We start from the raw sequence: 22341 nt of genomic DNA on the forward strand, positions 1-22341 counted from the left end.
ATAGAAAAACCACAACTTCTTTATCCAGTTTCCAACGGATGGGCAAATAGGTTGTTTCCAAGATCAGGACAATAATTTTAGCTATGTGTCCTTTATGTCAGCAACCACTTTTTGTTGCCAATTTTCTGCTATTTTTAAAAATTTTATGAAGTAGATTAATTTACAAGGTTACATTGGGTAGGGTTTCAGAAATAATGTAAAACAGGTTTCTTAAAATGAAATGTAGAAGGCATCACCAAATTCTCCTTCCTTTCAATTAATTCCTGAAGGGTTTTCTCTTGATCATAGTTTTTGTTTTTCTTTGTTTTTTGTTTGTTTGTTTTTTCTTCCACCAATGACCTCTCTTGTTTCACATATTTGTAAGCCAGATAGGCTGGCAAAATGTCAATAATGGCACAGAGGCAACTCTTTCTCTAGGGCCAAAAGATGTATGGCCAAGAAATTTTCTTCATTGAATTTTATAAATGTCAAAAATAAAATTTATTTCTTCAGTTCAAATGGAAACATTCTATAAAAACAGAAATGAAATAAGTAACTTCTTTGTAAAAGGTGGTTAACATTGAACTAGTCAAAGTCTATGCATCAAAGGCAATTCTGTGAGGTTCTATGAAATAGGAATTGCTGAGGATATTACATGAAGTAATTACATACTTCATTTGTGGAAATAGGATTTTGTACTGGTTCTGCATATTTTATTGCTTATTTTGTTGCTGAGGATAAAAAGATAACAACCTAAATATTTTAGTATTTGGAACATTTCTAAAATAATTATCAGAATTAGGCTTTCCATAATTTATGTTCCATAGATGGTTCCATATTTTCTTGGATGGAATTTATTTCTTCTTTGTTAACTGCTTTGTCAACTGTTCTTTTTTATCAATGCAGTGTAAAAGGTGATTTTCAATATTTCCATTGACTCCATGATTTTGGAAATATCGTAAGTATTTTAAATTGCATTTGTTCTTCTTTCTAATATCTCTTTGAAAAGTTACATATTTTCTGCACCAAAATGCAATTATGAATTTTCAAATAATATATAAATATATTGTGAATTCAAAAATTATTAACATGGCAAATCTAATATGAAATATATAATTAGCTCAAAGTAATGTACATAGATAATATTTAAATTTTTTTGGAATCTAAACATACTAGTTAAATTGGCCTAATTTTAACATTTCAAATATTTGACTTAATGAAATTTCCTCTTTTTATCATTACCATTATCTTTATTCCATTCATATTTGAAGATGTCAAGAGATCTAGTCATTGAAAAATATATGAGATTCCTCCAGGCCACTAAGTGTGATGATTAATCCTATCAGGATATCTATCTTTCTATCTATCTATCCATCTATCTCTATCCACAACTTAAAGAAGGGGCAGTTTTATTTAGCTCTCAGTTTTGGGAATTCGATCCATGAACAACTGGATCAAAGAGAAAAATATCATGGTAGAAGAACATGGCAAAGCAAATCTACTTAGTACATGTTTGCTGGGAACCATTCAGGGGAGTACAAATGGAGAGGAAATGGCTAGGGATATTCTAAAGTTTCCACATTCAAATATCCATGACCAAAACAAACACACTCAGGACCATGTTAAACTAAATTACCAGACATTTCTCAATCCAATAAAGTTAACAAATCAGGATTACCTTTTGCAATCCACTCCTTGTCAACATCATATCCAAATGAATCTTTTCAATCATCTGTAATCTCCAATTAAAGAAAATATTTCGTAATTGTACTAAATGTAATACAACCATCTTCTGTACAATTAGGAATGCAATAGTCTCTTTTACAAAATTTCAGAAGATCCAATGTATTTCAAAAGCTCAAATGCAAGTCTATTTTAAGACTCAAGGAAAACACTTATTGCTATTCTTTAAAACTCAAAAACAAGTAACAATCTTGATGTGCAATAGTACACTGTAGGCATTCCTATTCTAAAAAAGATTATATTCAGATCAAAGGAAGGGTGAAACACAGGAGGACAAACAGCAAGTGCTATAGCTCCATGCTCAGCATCCAGGGTACACATGTGAGTTCCAAGAGGCTTAGGTGTCTTCACCATGGCTCTGCAGATTGAAGCACAACTGGCCTCTCTCTTTGACTGGCCTCACTCATGCTTGCAGCATTCCTCAGAAAACATTCCATATTTTTGGCATCTCTAGCCTCCTAAAACTTTCTCTGAAATCTTGGTGGAAGATTTTTCTGACTCTACAACTCTTGGGTTCTATGTGCCATTATGGCCAGTATCACATAAGTAACATTGAGGGGTGCAGCAAAAGAATTAAGTAAGCCTTTTCAGAGCACAGTTATAGTGGTCTCAGAGTAACATGATAACTGAGACTAAATTTAAGCCAGAGGAAACACTTCTCTAGTAGGCCTTTCTTTTTTTGTTTTTTGGACCTGGGATAGAACTTGGGACCTTTTGCTTTTGAGAGAAGCCATTCTTGAGCAGGTGGCCCAGGAATTCTCATCTCAAAATATACTTTTGCCCCCGCTTAAGCCTACAAAGGAAGGGGTCTTGCTGATTTCCGAGATTCCTACAAGTCATCTGTTTTATTGTCCTTGTACAAAATACATGGCCTCCTTTTAATGTTGTTAATATATTTAGCAACTATCAGTCTTTTGGCCCCAATTTAATATGCATGGCTTCTTCTGAGACAAATTTAAGCTGCTCAAATTTTTTTGCTCTGCTTTTATCCATGAATCACTCTACAAATCTCATAAAAGTCAGCCATCAGTACCAGTGCTACAGCCTGAATATTGGGCTACTTTGAAATAAAGTCTCAGGATAGGTAAAAATATAGAGACATTTTATGCTAAAGTCATCACCATTCTAACTGCTAAAGGTGTCTTTGTTCCTGACTCCTCCTAAGCATGGACTTTACTTCCATATTCTTATTAACATTTTTATCTTCTGATCTCTGACTAGAATCATTGATCACAAAAGATAGTTTTATTGCATTTCAAGGCTCCCATAGGCCAAATCTCCAAAGCTTTCCAAACTTCTTCCACAAACCACTTTGAAAACCTTCTAAATCATGTGGTCATGTATATTCGCAGCAACAACTCCACTCTCAATACCACTTATCTATATTAGTCAGCTTTCTCTTCATTTGACACTGTATCTAACACAGTTTAATGAAGGTTCATTGAACACCATCCATTTAATTTAGTCCAAATTTACCTGGTTCTAAGGCAGAAAAATCATGAGAAAGATGAAGGGAGAGAAATTTATTTAATTTATGATTGAAAAAAGTATAACAGGGGAACAATGCCACAGAGGAATGGGCTAGGGACCATATATAATACCGAGTGTCACATCTCCATGACACAAACAAATGTATTCATGATTTTGCTCTACTAATTTAGATAGTTCTTAATCCAATGGAGTTGATAAACAGGATTAGAGTTGGAATATGTGTAGTTTATTCAAAACATAATAAGTGAGACAGGGTAAGTACTGCATGCATGAGTTGGGCAGATATTCTTTCAGCAGAATAAATACTTGGCCTCTTGACTCAAATACTCTCTCTGCCCTACATGAAGAGGGATAATTTCTATAAAGATTGATTTAGAAATTGCAAGGAAGCTACAACTATACCATAGATCTAACTGAGTATTTTCTTTAATATTCAGAACTATTAACAGGGAAATTACCTACTGTCTGAAACTGTATCTGAGAGAGAAGAAATGTTGTGAATATGGAGGGGTGGATTTAATACAGAGATTAAATAATCTTAGCAGAATAATTCTCTCAAATCAGCCCTGATTAGTAATTTAAGTGAGAATTATACTTTACTTTGGTTAAATCAGAAATTATACAAATAATATAAAATAAGTGAAAAAGTTATTTGTGTTTTTAAAGAGTCTTAAAATATTATGGTAGTAGAAGATACTGAACTTTTCACTGAGATGCTCAAAAAAAGTCTTCTTGAGGAGAGTAACAGATGAGTTAAACATGGAGGAATCAATAGAACGTAGACATACAGAGATTAGAGAATTATATGGGTAAAAACGTAGAAGTAAGAAAGTATAAAAAATCTGAAGGACATATAATTAAGCAACGATATTTGACAGGTGTCTTAGGTTAATAAAATTCTCTTCAGTAGTCTTGGTTTCTCATGAAATTGCAACTTCATTCCTTCAGTTGCTCAGATGAAAACAAAAAAGTCATCTACACTTCTTTCTTATACTGTTCCACATGTAGCCTGTCAGGAAATCTGTTTAATCTAACTTTAAATTATGTCCAACACGTGACCAGAAAATTTTCTTCTCTCTGTTGTCCTGTAACTCAAAGCCTCTCTTACTTAGGGGAAAAAATGTTCTTTTAATGATCTAGAAGCCCTTGGATGATCTGTTTTCTATATTATTTTACTTTATCTTTGAGAAATATCCACCTATTTGAATTCTCCCTACTTGTCCTGTTCACATCAAATAGACTTTAACTTCAGGGCTTTGTATGAGTACTATCTTCTTGGGACTCTCTTTTTCCAAAGATCTACCTGAATTCTACTCTTATCTAGTTTAGGGCTCTGTTCAAATATCTTATCATTGATTTTATTCCCAACAACTTTATTGTTCCATCCCTGACAACTTTATTTATTTAAATGACTGCTCCATCCCAACTCCATACTTATTTATTTCCCTTACCTACTCTGTTAATCAATAACATCTATCACTAGCTGCTCTACATAGGTTAAATTAATCTCTGCTGAAGCACTTCCAGACTCTCAAGCTAGAATCTCTTATACGTTACTTATCCAGAGGGGTTTATTTTGGCTTGGCTACATTTTATTTTTCTCCCTAGAACTCAGGATAGTGAGAAACTTCTATATGGAACATTATTGATCATGTTGGTAGAGAGATGTTAAAAAAAATTAATGAATCATATGCTAGTTCTTAAAGATTTTGCCTGAATGTGCCACATCTCTTCCAAACATATCAAATTATTCAAAGCCAGAAATACAGCTGAGGTGATGAAATATAATTATGCAATGGAGAAAGGTGTACATACCACAGAAATGAGTATTACAATATTTGGCAACCAGAAATATAATCTGCCACATTGTGTGCCATGAGATATATTTTTTCCTTAGTAATTATTTGTCTTATGTCTTGCTTGATATCATTGATAAATATTTCCTAAGAATTCCTCTGAGACAGAAACTGCAGAATGAGAATGCTACTTAGAAATCTCATTATACTGAGTTGTGAAAGACAGAATTGGGCAGAAATAGATGTTGACTTCTAATGTGCAACTGAAAGCTCAACCCACCTGCAAGAAATGCTAGAGTTTTGAGGCTCTTTAGTATTGTCCCAAATTGTGACCAGGGAGCCAGGTCATTGTGCTTTTATATCTGATGAACATTTGTTACAAGAATCCTCCTAAGAGAAAGTGGGAACTTACCCAAGGGAGATGTCTTTTGGAGAAGACAATTGTCTTTGAATATTCAGGAATGCACAATCAGCTAAGAAAGAGAATCAGCAATTGGGGTGAGTTGAGAAAGTTGAATGAATCAGCTCTGATCAAAACAACTTGTAAAATAGCACAGTATCAGTTGCATCTAACAGCATGAGATATCAATGAAGGTTAGGGCTTTCTCTTATTTTGTTTATTGCTGTAAACACCATGCCTTGAATAACTCTTAGAATGGGGAGCATTTAATATTTGTTGAATAAATAAGTGAATAGATGAATAATTTGCATAAATACTTAAGTTTGAAATGTAAAAATAGGTGAAACGTAAAGGGTTTCCTTGACTAAATAAAAAGTTGAAACTTGAAAATAAATTGAAATGCTTAGAAGTATGCGTCATTAGTTCTGATCAAACAGCAATGTGCAAAATGAATTGACTATGGGGAAAGAGATCCTAGGAATGGCTAATAGAAAGCTAAGGTCATATTTCAGGTAGAGGTAATGGAAACTGACTTGATCTCAGAGCCTAGACTTGGAAGCAGCACAGGGGTAGAGATGAGAGCAACAGAATTCTGTCAGAGGATACAAGCAGCAGAAATATAGAAATAAGTCGAATTGACCTAATATACAGCATGAGAATTATAGAAAATAAAATTATACTGTGTATGGGATTTAGTCTATTCACTTTTAGCTGCTCTTGCTAACAAGATAACTGAGATGACAGGCAAGTTAACTTTCTATGCCATAATCTTTTTTACTTACTATGTGTGTCTCATCACATCATGTTGTAGAACTTAAATGTTAAAAATACAAAAAAGGATAAATTTGCAACATTTCATGAGCACAGAAAACTAGAAGACAATTCAAAGATGAATCAGAGGGATGTGGTTTCAGTAATGAAGTAAACAAAACACACAAACAAAAATGATGACTGCTTTGAAAGCATAGAGAACTTTCTAATTCTTGGAATGTATTGAAAGACTGGAAGAAGAAACACTTGGTATACTCATTCCAGAAATAGTCCTGTAATTTATACATCAGGTAGTTTTATAATTTTCTCACTAAAAATAAATACATGGATCGCTTTTGTCATGTGAGTTCTTTGCAGAAAACTTAATTATAGCTTTCTTGGTTTTTTATATACATTATAAAATTTGATGGCTTGCAATCAAAATGTATGAAGCACCCCAATTACTGTCTTTTAGACATGTGAGTTCTAATGATGCAATACATAATGACGAGATTGAGGGAACCTGATCTGGGCTTTCATACATATGAACTAATTTTAAATATTATTTAAGAATGCAAAGAAAGTTTATATAAGTGCAATATCTAGCTATGATGTAGAGTTTCATTTCCATCACATTGGATGACTCCTGGAAACTCCTTTACAGACATGTATTCTCTAGAATTAGGGAATGATAAAGGAAACTAAGTTTATCGAAAGAAAATTTTATGAATGTTCAGATAGTGCACATGATTTCTCTACTATCTGGAGATACTAATGTGAAATATTGTATGAAGACATATAAAACATTACATAGTGAGTCTGCAACAAATTGAAATTATTTTATATCAATTAAATTTCATCTACAGTAATTTTGAAATGGATGGTCTAGATATTCCTGTAATTCTATATAACACATATGGCTTACCAAATTCCTGGAATTAGACTACAATAAAATTCTTAATAGTATAATTAAGAGTTTGATAAATTAATTTCTGTATTTTTAAAATAAAAGGTACACGTTCATTACTTTTGTTTTTAAGTAACATCATCTCATCCTCAATTCTCAGGTATTATATCTCATGATAACTTCCATATTATAAAACATCAAATTATTAGGACTTGATCCCACATGAGAAAGATAATTTTTGTTACTTGACATAAGATCTAATATAATAGAAGCTCAAAGAATGTTTTATAGATGAATACATACATAAAATCATGCAGATAGAAATATCAGCAAATTTGCAATTAGATAGAGGTCATATGCATATTGTTTTTTAATTAAAATATTGGTTTCTAAATATGTTTCACACCATAAAATGGTCTTTATTTTTTGTTACCTACATGAATGTCATATTTTTTACTCTATTGATTTTTTTCAAGCTAAACAAATGAGTTTAAGATCTTTGTAGCCTATGGCTAGATAAGAACATGATCCATTTTAAAAGCATTCATATACCTTTAAAGTATGGCTAAGGAATTTCTCAAGGCATTTTGGGGAAAAAAGATAAAGCTTTCTTTTAAAAGTATTTTGCTCACCTTTCTCTAGAAAGCAAGAGGGGTTAAGAAACTTGGGGATTATTGAATGAAGCAAAGCCTCAATCCCACAGTAACCTATCCAGGGATGATATTGATCAATAGAGTCAAAGACATAAAAATCTAAGTAAAATAAACAGTGACTTTCTTATTCTCAGTGGGTTCTTCATGAGCTTCCTGTAGGTAAGAACACAAATATGATTTTCCTTTAGAGATTGGTTGTTTATTCCTATTAAAAATGCCTCAGGAATTCTCTAACAGCAGGAAAGTCCACGGTGCATTCAATTTTGTTGGTTGTTTTTCCTAAGAATTTTTGAAGGTTTAACAAGTTCAGGAAATGTATTGGTTACAAACTTAAATGATTAGCTACACTACTTTGAGAGAAAATTATGGTATATATTTTATTACTTTTCATTAACAATTAAAAATATCTCTTAACTGTAATTTAAAAAATTACTTAAAAATTTTATTTTATTTTACAAATTTATTTTTATTAGTGCATGTTTGTAGAACAAAATGGTTACATTCATCATGGGGAGTTGGTACATGTACATAGTTTAATTGTTTAGTCAGGTTTGCAAGAGAATAGATTTAATACTGGACATGAAATTTATTGGATTATTTTATAATGTTCACTCCTAAAGTCAAATGCAGAGGAGTACAAAAGATCTGTCCACATGTTGGAGTCCCAAAGAATTCAGCCAAGGGCCTCAGTCCTACTGCAATGTCCCCCACAAGTCCAGCTAAAGGTTTAGAGCCCAAGGTAATGTCCTCCAGGGGTCTAGCGAGAGGGCTAGAGATCATGGCAATGTCTCATTCAAATGTGTATCAAGTATCTGCGCTGGAAAGGCCTAACGGTCAGTGGTAGAAGCTAGAAAGCATGCAGCAGTAAAGAATTTGTACCATCAGGCTGAAGGATCTGCACTGAAGCCAGGAAGCCACTCTCAAGGGAAAGACCGACCCCCCTGAGGAGAACAACAGCGATCTGGTGACAGCAAGAACCGGAGCTTCTCTGACAATGAGAGCAGCCCACTTTCCGTCAGGAAAACCAACTGCAACAAGCTTCTCCAGGAAAATCAGCAGCATACAATCTTCCCCTCCAATTCTCGTTTTATGCCATTGGCAACAATCCTCAGGTGGGTCTTCCACACCCAGAAACACAGTGACTCAGTTCCGTCATACCAAGTTGACCATTAGTTAATCCACCACGAAATCTTAATTCTTTTTTATACCCCAATTCCCTTCCCTCTCTTCACCGTCTTCCATTTTATATTACAATTCGAGATTCCATCATAAGTATTCATGATCACACGACACTTGCTGGAATTAAAGTTTATTTGACCTCAGTGACTAAGTAAATATAAATTGCAATGGTTTCAACTTTCTATACTATTTGCAAATGTAGTAGTAAGATTGCATAATCACTTTTAATTTAATCTCTTGTAATCACGTTTTAAAACTGCTTGCCTTGCTCTCTTATAGACATTAGTGTATATTATTTTTTTCTTTACATCCTTTCTGATTTCCTCGTGTTTCTTTTGCTTTGTTTGATACTTTCAAATTTTTCTTCTTTAAGTGTTTCTGTACAGGAGATGGAATTCTTTGGTGGTAAAGAAATAATGAATAAAAAATAAAGATATGTTTAGGCCCATATTTAACTTAAATCCTCATTGGGGTGCCGGTATCTCGGCTTGAACATGTGTAAGGAAATGAAAGAAAAGGAACAATTCAAAGCAGTTTGACTTCACATAATTAAAATAAAATAAAACAAATTTTCTGGATTCCAGGAGGTTGTGGTGCCGTAAGTGCTCACCTTTGTGAGTTTCTCGATGTCTCAGGCAGCTTGAACACTTGGTCAAACAAGGAAGTCAAGAGTAACCCCACAGTCTTCCTCTCAGTGCATGGTTAATGTTTCCTTCTCTCCCTTCAATTATGCCATCTTCATTATGCTCCCTTCCTCACGATCACAGTTGTTAAAATGAAAAGCCTCTTTCTGAGTGCCGCAGCTCCATTATGCAGGCCTATACCTGTGCTGGCAGCACGCTCCTCTTCTCACCTCATATTGCCTTTTGCTTGGGGAGGAGATCCCTGCCGTGCATCTCAAACTGAAAACTGAAAGAAAATTAAGTTGCTGTTTGGAGTTTGAGCGAATTATGGAAAACGGGCCCTTTTTTGTCTACCAGGCATGTTGGTATCAGCTATTACCCACCTTCTACCCCATTTCCTACAGCGGTAGCTGTCAGTATGGAAATCTCATCTAAACTTTTCATCCGTTTGTACCTAAGGCAAGGACACACGCATAAACTTTTCCTTTAGACTATGGCTATGTGTCAAACATAATGGACCTCAAAATGGTTGATTCTCACTGTAATAGAATTGACCTGTAAACTCTGGAAACACAATACTAATTAGTTTCTAATTTAGATAAACCAAAATTAATTATTTGGCAGCAAAATGTGAGCAAAAACTAAATATGCACCTGCCTTCAGCTAATACAGAGCTGTTTGTAGTGAAGCACATTTTCTGATGGCTTCATATTTTGTTTGTGCTTTACTTTTTGAGTATTGAATATATATGGAGTTTGCGCGATAATATCTAAATGCACATAGGCAGACAGAAGTGAGCTATACAACTTAAATAAAAATAGCAACAACAACAACAACAACAAAAACCTACTCAGTTTTTAAGACAAGCTCCTTTAAATCTGTTGGCAACCAAAAACTAAGCATACAAGAGCATAGATCAGTGGTTGTTGAGCTTTAGAAAATCTAGCTTGATCACAGAACAATACATGGCAGATGTGTTCAAAGTAGAATTTCAATGGCATTATTTGCAAAATGGAGTAGGTAGAGGACTGATATATGCATACTCCATTTGCAAAATCAGCTATTACAGAAATTCTGTTTAAAGACATTTCTTAAATTTTCACTGCAGGAAGTACTAACCTGTGTTGGCATTAAAATATTATTAAAGAAGAGCAGCATACAAAACCACTCCTCATTGTGAATATCTGGATTAATGTAGTGATTGGAAGGTGTTACATACATTTTTGAGTTCAGGACAACAAACTTTCAAAATCTTTGATGAGAAATTGGAAATTTGAAAGTTAGACAACTGATGCATAGTTGTACAATGTCATATTGCTCACTAAATTACCAAATTTTTTGAGAAAATAGAAATCTAAAGTACCATTTCAGAACAGAAAAAATGAAAAACATCAAAAGAGGAATTAACTACTAAAGATTACCCAAATTATTGAATCTCATGGCAGCATATATTAAAGTACTTGAATTTTTGAAATCATCTGTTCAGTTTAGTATAGACTATAATAACTAAATGTGTGATTATATTTTTATTTTAGATCAATATATTAAGGCATATTCCAAATATAAAGAATAATGTTGCCGGGGATTTAGCTCAGTGGTTCGGTGGCCTGCCTCGCAAGCGCAAGGACCTGAGTTCAATCCCCAGTACCAAAAAACAAAACAAAACACAAAAAACAAAAAAGAATGTTAATTATATCCATAAAATGCAACAACAATTTAAATGATTCCTTAAACCAGCATGTGATATATATAATGAAATGGTATAAGTGATAGTGAGAAATAGGAAGAAAATGGCTAAAAGGGAAGAGGGAAGGGGAGGAGAAAGGAAATAAGGAAAAGAAGATACATAAAAATGGAAAAATGGAAAATTAAATTAATTTTAAATTAGCCTTATGACAAATGCATGTTTGTTGAATATTAAAATGATTTATATTGTCTTCTGTGATTTTAGGATTAAAAAATAAAACGTGAACTGAAAGTTGGCTCAAAGCACAGCATCATCAAGACAAACAAACCTTACTTTCATGACCTGAATTCTCTGTTTCCTTAAAACTAATCATTTATAAGTATTTTAGTTTATTAGTAATACAAGTATATCTCCAATTGCCTTTATAAAATGTATATCAGTAAAGTGAATTTTACAATATTTCTAAGGAATGAAAAATCAAGTTGGATATAATAAAGTTGGATATAATAATAACCTTTTCACATATTTTAAAAATTAGGTTCATGTATATTTAAAGAATTTCACAGACTTAAACCTGTGCATGTAATTCAGTGAAGTAATTTAATAAATGTAGTTGTGTGTACAATCTAATGCGTTAGTGGAGAAATGTTTATACACATGCAACTCCCACCCCAATCAAGGCAGGGAACATTTGAAACACCTCAGGAGATCGGCTCCCTCCTGCACCTTATAGTCAATTCTCAATGGCCAAAGAAACAATGGTTTTGATTTCTAGCTGCCATAAATTACCTTTGTTTATTCCTAAACTTCATCTAAATGGAAATATAGAATATTATGTCTTAGACCCATCGTACTTTTCAGAGTCTATTTTTAAGATCCATCCATATTTCTTTACATATCAGCCATCTATTTTTGAAATTACTCAAATGCATGAATTCATACTACTTTCTTTCTCCATTTTCCTCCTGTAGAACATTTCCTTTCACTTACAGTTTGGAGGTATTGTAAGTAAAATTGCTACAAACCATTCCTTTTCAAATTTATTTGAAAAACATGCTTTCATTTCACTTGGTAAATATATAGGAGTTGAATTGTTAATTCATAGAGTAGGTATATGTTTAATTTTACAAAGAAACGCACACAATTTTGCTGACTAGTTGTACCATTTTACACTCCTGTCAATAAAATATAAAAGGATAATTGTCCCATATTTGCACCAATCTTTGATGTTTTCAGTTTTTATATTTTAGCCATTCTAGCTAGTGTGACATGGTATCTCAATTTTTTTGTTGTTTTGTTCAAGTGCCAAAAAAAAAAAAGCCAGAAATTCAGGTAATATAACATCAGATATAAGATAGAACATTTTAGTCAGTTTAAGAATTATAATATTGTTTATTTCTATCACTTTAACTTTTAAATTAATATTTTAATGATACTATGGTCTCATGCTTCTGAGTGAAATAATATATTACTATGAATAAAATGCATTTGCTATTGTATCTCCAGGCAAGTCCACTCTGCCATTAGTGACATCCTGCAAAACCATGTAAGACTAGGCATAACTTTCAGCTTGCTGAAATGATACATGTATTCACACGTTAATTCCAATTGAGTCAAAAGATCTAAAAGCAATGAGTATGAATGAAATAGGAAATTATCAGTGTATTTTTGGTTTCTAAATCTTATGTTTTAAAATATCCCATTTTAATGTTAATGATCACAGCATCTTTTAATACTACAACAAATGAAGAGAATCATAAACCTAGAAAAGAGGGTCCAGGAGATGAACAATTATGGCCATAGTTAATTAAGAATCACAAGTAGTCTTTTTGGGGCCAGGCCTACAGTTATATCCTAATGCTAATCCTTCGACAGTAGTTTCCTTAACATTAGATTTTTAGCCTTGAGAAGCTGAGGCTATTTAAGACAAATCTATATCAAAACAATTTCAAAAGTAAACGGGTTCTTTCAGAAAATAGTATTACTATATCCATATAATTATAAATAACTCATTCAAATATTTTCCTGTAGAAATTAATAATTAGAAAAAAAATGTAGTTGTTTGGGTCTAGCTGTAGCTTCTGGGATGCTACCTATTCAATTATGCCTGATGTGGTGTCTAACTTGGGAGATTTCAAAGATTACAAGTTATTTCCCCACTGGTAACAAAGGAATTAAGTCCAATTTGGGAAGACATTGACTTTGCAGGGAGGAGTTAAGAGATTTCAGTGAAAATTATAAAACTGTGTAAAAATAATAAAGCAGTGACTACAGGACATAAAAATCTATCTGAATTCTTTAAAGGGTTATGAGTAATTTCCCTTGAACAAACAAGTTATTCTGAATGAGTTGTAAAGTAATTTAGAATGAAAGCCAGGAGAGCATAAGAAAACCCACATGGCAAGCAGGATCACTTTTTTAAAAAGTTTGTCAATCTAATGAGCACTTAATTAAAGTCAACAGAGTCTCTAAGTCTCCAAGTAATTTTCAAAAAGCGCTTTTGGGAAAGAGTAAAATTTTTTTTCTCCATGCTGTCCTCTTTTTTCTCTTAGTCTTCATTTGTCTGGTACCAGAGGAAAGACTTTACAGGGTCATCTCTGAGGACTTATTTTTATTAACTCTTTCTTCTTATCATACAGCTCATTTTGAGACCCATGAAACATAAACCTTTTGTTCTATTAACTATCAGTATTTTAGTCTCAGGAAAAAAAGTTTTATTAGATGATTTGGTTGGCCTCTAAATTCAGGATCTTTGAGGTACGAGTCAATACGCAGTCTGTCTTTCCTATCTCTACACCCCTTCTCACTTATCCATCTACTGTCCATCTGTCTATAACTATATTTTAATTTGGTCATCCCAGGTACAGTTTGGACCTCCTGATTTTTCTCCGAAATGACCACAAGGAGCAAAGAGAAGACGGACTCAGAAATTAAAGGACAGAATGGGACTATTAATCATTTATTACTTTGTTAATAAAAAATAAAATAGCATTTGACTGTATGACCACTTAGGAAAACCTAGGATTTATATAAATACCTAATTGCTAATAACTTCATAAAACAGAAGCAATTACTATTCTTTATTTTAACCATGTACACAGTTCCTTTTCTGTGTATAAACTATGATTATGGCTGTGAGATTGGAAACCAGTCCAATAGCTCCCTCTGCCCTTGTCTCTTCCCTTTCCTCAATCTATTAACCTTTATGAAGGTCCTTAAATGTCTCCTTAGAAAATAATTGATACAATCAGCAACACAATAGCATTAAGTATAGCTTAGAAAATGACAGTTTGCAGTACTTATGAATCTATCACCTTTAGCAGTGTGAATTAAATCAAAATCAAGGACCAGCCCAAAATATGTTCAGAGTGAATAAACTCTTCAATATAGCAACTTTACCCTTCAGGGTGGGGACTTAGAAGGAGTTGGGGAGGGAGGGACAGATAGGATAGAGAAAAGTTAGAAGTGAGGTCAGAGGACACAGGAAGATCACACGATCTCTAGGAAGCTGTTGAAGAGACAAGGAGAAGACAGAACAAATCTATACACAGAAAGAAAATATACACAAGAACAGAACAAACTAAAGCAATAGGAAGGCTAGAGACTGTAATCATTTTCTTTTAAAACAATTATGTTGGTGTGGTGTGCCTTTACCACAGAGATTTTTTTTCACTTTTTCAGTGGGCTTCAATTTTCATCTAGGAGCCCCAGAAAGACGAGAAGACAGAACAAATCTATACACAGAAAGAAAATATACACAAGAACAGAACAAACTAATAGCAATAGGAAGGCTAGAGACTGTAATCATTTTCTTTTAAAACAATTATGTTGGTGTGGTGTGCCTTTACCACAGAGACTTTTTTCACTTTTTCAGTGGGCTTCAATTTTCATCTAGGAGCCCCAGAGAGGCCCTCTTTCTATTGTTCTGCAGGGATTGGGGGCGGCACAGACACTGCTGTGTTGGTGCCCTCGCTCCTGGGCTCCTCTGCTGTGTCGTGTCAAAGGGGCAGCCTACCAGAGGGTCTCGTGGTGCTTCTGTGCCCCTCTGTTGCTCAGAAGAAGCAGGCCCACCACAGGGTTGCAAGCTGTTGCCAGGCTCCTCTGCTGTGCTAGGCCAAAGGGGAGGGCCTACATAGTGAAAATGGCCATACTTCCAAAACTGCCCTACAGATTCAATGCAATTCTGATTGAATTCCCAATAGTATATTTCACTGAATTAGAGAAAATAATTCAAAAATTCACTTGGAACCACAAAAGCAAAAGCCATTCTAGGCAACAGAATGTTGTAGGTAGGGCGTATCATAATCCCCAACTTGAAACTGTATTACAAAACCACTGTAATAAAAACAGCAGGGTATTAGCAAAGAAAAAGTCCTAAGGATAAATGGAATAGATTAGAAGATGCAGTAAAAACACCAGACATACTCAGCTACCTCATCTTTGATAAAGGAACCAACCATCCTCAGTGGAGAAAAGATAGCCTCTTTAATAAATCGTGTTGGAAAAACTGGATTTCGACTTGCCAAAGATTAAAACTGGATCCCTATCTTTCACCATGCACTAAGAGAAAATTTAAGTGGATTAAAGATCTAAATATTGAAATAGAAACACTAAACTTACTGTGAAAGAAATTTCATAGAACTCTCAAAGACATTGGCATAGGAAAGAACTTCATGAACAAATCCTCAGCAGCATGAGAACTTGCACAAAGAATCAACATGTGTGATTTTATTGTATTAAAAATTTTTTACAGTGCAAGAGAAACCACCAACAGAGCTAAAAGACAACCTACAATGTGGGAAAAATGTTTTACCAGCTATTCCTCAGACAAAGGTCTACTATCTAAAATACATAAAAACTCAAAGAGATAAGACACTCTGAAAAAAAAGACCTGATTCAAAAATGGGCATCTGAAATAAACAAGCATTTCTCAGACAAAGAAGTAAAAACAGCAAATAAATATATGAAAAACTTTAAAATATCACTGACTCCTCAGACAAAGGTCTACTATCTAAAATACATAAAAACTCAAAGAGATAAGACACTCCGAAAAAAAAGACCTGATTCAAAAAGGGCATCTGAAATAAACAGGCATTTCTCAGACAAAGAAGTAAAAACAGCAAATAAATATATGAAAAACTTTAAAATATCACTGGTCATTCAAGAGATGCAGATGAAAACAACACTGAGATTCCACCTCACCCCCAAAATAATGGCTGCTATCCAGAGATCAACCAATAACAAATGTTGGCAGGATTGTGAGGAGAAAGGAACCCTTCTCCATTGTTGGTGGGAGTGCAGACTGGTGCAACCACTGTGGAAATCAATACGGAGATGCCTCAGAGAACTAGGACTAGAGGTCCCATTTGACTCAGCCATCCCTCTGCTGGGGATCTTTCCAAAAGAATTAAAAGAATCATACCACAGTGATATATGTTCTCCAGTGTTTATAGTGGCACAGTTTGTAATAGCTAAAACTTGGAAATAACCCAAATGCCCATCAACTGGTTAAAGAAAATGTGGTTTTTCTATAAAATGGAGTACTACTGAGCCATAAAGAATGAGAACACTAGAGACATTTATAGCTAAATGAATGCACACTGAGGCTACACTCTTAAGTGAAATAAATAGGACACACTTGAGTAAGTACCAAATAGTTTTTCTGGTATGAAAAACCAAAAGTGTAAATAAGGTTGAAATGGTGTTATTGATAGTATGAAATAGGAAGAAAATGGCTAAAGGGGAAGTGGGAAAGGGAAGGGAAGGAAATAAGGGTAAAAATGTGAAAAAATGAAAAAATGGAAAAAAGTCTTTGTAAATAGAGAAGGGTTAAGGAGTAAAAGGAGGGTAGGAGTTAGGGAAAAAATAAGAACCAAGACCAATAATGTAAGGTACAAGATCCCAATTATAAATGAAAGTTCCCTTTAAATGTACCAATAAACAATGGGAGGAAAAAAGAAAATAACTGGAATGTTTTCAATGTCATATGTTCATATCTACACACCTGCATCTCTGATGAAGTTGTGGGAACCTAGGAGAGCTTATGCAAAAGTTATGACATCATTGAGCAAAATCCATTCTGAGATGGGAGCAAGGAAACACAGCCTGACTGCCGGAGATGGACTGCAGCATTTCCAGGTACACTTTGGCTGCTTAGAGAGCAGCACAGATCAGCCGCACTAGAGAAATTTTTGTTCTCAAAGAAAAGAAGAACCATAAAGGAATAAAGAAAAAGAAGATGTAATATTTTATACTTTGTGTCAATGATATCTTAAGTGTGTCACTAATTTTATATATATTAGAAGGTAAGCACACTACTAGGATTTGTATTTTAGATATCTGAGTTCCAAAGACCTTACTTTAATCATTATGGAATTGTGTCCTTCATGAAAACAATAGACAGATGACTGAATATTACTGGTGGAAAGTGTCCTCACTTACTAATATTTCCAATTTTACATTTAAGTAAAAGGAAATTTTGTAATTCTTAATTTTAAAACACCTAGTGTACAGTCCTGCAAACCAGTGCCTTAGAGATAACTTTATAGCAAAGATAGTGGGAACTAATTTCTACGGCTAAGGCAAAGACAGCAAGGGCAAGCCCATAAGAAAACAGAGTAAGCCATGTTCCTATAGTCAATAGAACTCATTCTTAGAAGAAAAAAGGAGTCAGTGGGAATTTTTCATCTCCCAGGAGCTCATGGGTCTAATCTTTGAAGAAATAAAGCTAGAACAAAAAATTTTCAATCATCAAACATTCTTACTTAGGTATCACATCAAATAAATTTGAAATTTATATAGGTCTTTTTGCCTATTCTTAAGTCAAAATATTAAAATTTGATAGGCTTACATTAATTATTCCTGATAATGGAAAGTTTAAATGGTATGTACTTTTAGAAAATGAAATATGAACAGATTTTACCACAATTGGAATAAAAATTGTATGTATTGATAAACTTTAACTACCTCATTAAAAAAGTGCACTAAACCTAAATTAATCACGTAAAACTTTTATGTTTTTGACTTTATTCAGTAGTATGTGGAACAAATTATTTGTTTTGGGAGATATTTGTTGTAATTTAAATAATAAGTGTCACTAACTTGCACCACTTTTTATAACAGCTTGAATTTGGAGCATTCCAACCAGGGGCCAAATGAAAAGTTTTTTTTTTCTTTATTGATATACTTTAGGTATACAATACAGTTACATTTATCATTGAGATCTTATACCTTTACATGACCTATCTTGCTTATTTTTTCCCCATTCCCCTGGCCTCCCTTCCCTATTAACAGACATTATTTCCATTTTTTTTTCCTTTTCTCATATTTTTTCTTTTCCTTTTATATCTTATACCTATCCCTCCAACTTGCCCTATGCCTTTGGACCTTATCTTCCTATTACAATTTACAATATACAATGTGTATATTGTAATTACAATATACAATATACACAATTTCAATTATACATTTTCATTCTTGTTTACACTCTTAGTTTATCACACCAGAGAAATAATTTGGTATTTATGCATGTGTGTCCTATTAATTTCACTTAAGAGTATGTACTCAATCTGCATCCACTTAGCTATAAATGTCGCTAGTTTCTCATTCTTTATGGCTTAGTACTCCATTTTATAGAAAAAACACATCTTTATCCAATCTCCAGTTGATGAGCAGTTAGGCTGTTCCCAAATTTCAGCTATTACATTATAAACATGGGTGCACATATATCATTGCAGTATGATACTTTTAATTCTTTTGGGAAGACACCCAGCAGGGAAATAGCTGGGTCACATGGGGCTTCCTACCCTAGTTCTTTGATGTGTCTCCATATTGATTTTAACAGTGGTTACACTAGTCTGCACTCCCACCAACAATGAAAATATGTTCCTTTCTCCCCATGCCCCCACTGGCATTTGTTATTGGTTGATTTCTTGATAGCAGCATTCTTTGTGGGGTGAGGTGGAATCTCAGTGTTGTTTTCACCTGTATCTCTCAAATGACCAGTGATCTTTTAAAGGTTTTCATATATTTATTTGCTGCTTTCACTTATTTGTCTGAGAAATGTCTGTTCATTTCAAATACCCATTTTGAATTGGGTCTTTGTATTTGGTGGGGCCTGATTTTTTTTTTTTTAGTTCTTTATATATTCTAGAAAGTAGACCTTTGTCTGAGGAGTAGCTGGTAAATTTTTTTCCCACATTATAGGTTGTCTCTTGGCTCTGTTGCTTGTGTCTCTTGCAGTGCAGAAATTTTTTAAAAAAGATGAGATCCCAGATGTTGATTCTTTGTGCAAGTTCTCCTGCTGCCGAAGATATGTTCATAAGGGGTTTTCTTATGCCAATGCCTTGCATATAGGTACAAGTGCAAATGACCAGACATATATGTTTGTGTGCACACACACAAATACACACACACACACAAACACACACTCACAGACAATCACAAGCACAATTGTATGTTAGCTAATCACTGACCCCGGAAATATGAACAACTGCTTTAAACTCAGATCTTTTCCTTCAGGCTGTGGTGAATACTAGAGCATTTCAAGTGCCTGTTCTTTACTCACCTCCACCAGGTGCTTCTTGTTGGGAAGAATGCTGACATTTAAATCCTAGCATCCTTTACTTAGCAATTCACTCTGATACTTATAATGTGTCCCACAGGTATCTGCTCTCCTGTCACACAATATCCTTGTGTTCTTCTTTCCCAAACTTTCCATTATGATATCCAGACTCTCCATTTAAGTGAAACTGGATATATCCACATGCAACAGATTGAAACTTTATTCCTATCTCTCACATTGAACCTAACTCAACTTAAAATGGGTCAAATGTGTAAATGCTAGACCTGCAACAAGGAAAACACTTCAAGATTGTTTGTACAGGCAATTATTTGGGGGATCTGGTTAAAAAAAAGCACACTAAAACAAAAGCAAAAATAGACAAATGGGATAAAATCAACCTGAAAAGTTTCCACATAGCAAAAGTGGAAACAATCAATATAAGGAAGAAGAATCCTGTAGAAGAAAATATGTGTCAATGATTCATCTGATGAAGAATTAATATGTAAAAAAAAAAGGTAAGAAACTTTAAAAAGTTAATGACAAAAGTATTTCATTCAATTTAAAAATGGGAAAATGATCTGAACAGACACTTTTCAAAAGAACTACAAATGACCAACAAATATATAAAAAGATATTTAATATCCCTAGCCATCAGGGAGATGTAAATGCAAACTATAGTGAAATATCATTTCAACTTCATTAGCATGGCTTTTATCAAAAAGACGAAAATGCTAGCTAGCAAGTGTGTAGAGAAAGGATGTCTTATATACTGTTCTCAGGACTGTAATAAAGCCCTTATGGAGAATAGTATGCATGTTCCTCAAAATATTAAAAATGGATGTGTATATGAGGTCATATGGATCTAGTTATCCTACTTCTGGGTATATATCAAAAAATGAAATCAACCTACCAAAGAGATACTTGCATTTCCATGTTTATGGTATCTCAATTTACAGAAGCTAAGATATAAAATCAACCTAGGTGCCTATCAACAGATAACTAGGTAAAGAAAATATGTTAAATGCACATAGATGAATATTATTCAGCCATACAGAAGAAAGAAGGTATGTCATTTTCAGTAAAATGGATGGAGTTGGAGGAAATCGTGTTAAATGAAATGAGCCAAATACAGAATGCAGGTGTCATATGCTCTTCCTCATATGTACAGTTAAAAGAGTAAATCAGTGCAGGACAGTGATTACCAGAGGTTGGGAAGGATAGGATTGGTGGGCAAAGAGGAACTAATTTCACCATTGCATGCTGTATGCATGTGTGAGAATATAATAGTGAAACCCATTAATGCATTAAATTAATACATGTAAATTAAAAATAAGTTGAAATAGCTTTTTTTTCCAATTCCTAAGACATTGAATACATAGTTACTGGCAGAAAACATGGATATCCTTGTTTAATTCTTAAACAAATGTGTTCATTAAGTAAGTTGTTTTCTTTGCTATTGAAGTAATTCAATAGAAAAGTCTCTTTTGGGGAATATTATGCCATATATGTACTGTTCATCAGCTCTTTGAAGCAAAAGTCTGTGGAGTTAGAGCTGCTGCAGTAGCGACCCTTTGACAACTGAAGTAAATGGAAAATGGGACATTTGTTCAGTTCTATTGATTTTCCTAATCACTGAACCTCAGCACAATTCGTCCACTAGAATTTGAACCCCTGGTGGACCAGGACTGTGTGGCATTTATTGTTGTGATTCCAGAATGTATCTGAGTATTTAGTTAAAATAAAATAGTTCATGCATGTTAGGTGTGTTTCAAAGAGGCTTAATTCATTTTGGAAATAGTAAGTAAATCGTAGCGTTCACTTTAGAATCAACTTAGTTAAGTCAGATACCCTTTCTGAGTGTACATAGATATCAATGTTGATAAACTGTTTTGAAAGACAGAAAAGTATGACTAGGAATTAAAAATAGATATTTTCACAGTTTGCAAATGTCTGTACTTAAGACATTGTTTTCCTTGTAAAAGAAACATCATCAGCACCATAACTCCCAGGCTGTATTTGAATCCCATGGTGACAAGGTCTATTTACAATGGCCAATTGTTTTGTTTTTGATGAAGCAACTACACTTTTAATTTAAATACAAATTATCTTTTTTGCAAGAAAACATAACCTCAGTTATATTAGAAAGGCACATAAGATAAAAACTGGCCTAATACATATTTAAAATCATAAGCATAAAAAAAAATTAATACATGTAAATTAAAAATAAGTTGAAATAGCTTTTTTTTTCCAATTCCTAAGACATTGAATACATAGTTACTGGCAGAAAACATGGATATCCTTGTTTAATTCTTAAACAAATGTGTTCATTAAGTAAGTTGTTTTCTTTGCTATTGAAGTAATTCAATAGAAAAGTCTCTTTTGGGGAATATTATGCCATATATGTACTGTTCATCAGCTCTTTGAAGCAAAAGTCTGTGGAGTTAGAGCTGCTGCAGTAGCGACCCTTTGACAACTGAAGTAAATGGAAAATGGGACATTTGTTCAGTTCTATTGATTTTCCTAATCACTGAACCTCAGCACAATTCGTCCACTAGAATTTGAACCCCTGG

This window comes from Fukomys damarensis, unplaced genomic scaffold, assembly GCF_012274545.1.
Source record: "Fukomys damarensis isolate Sample0158 unplaced genomic scaffold, DMR_v1.0_HiC HiC_scaffold_29, whole genome shotgun sequence".
Lineage (NCBI taxonomy): Eukaryota > Metazoa > Chordata > Mammalia > Rodentia > Bathyergidae > Fukomys > Fukomys damarensis.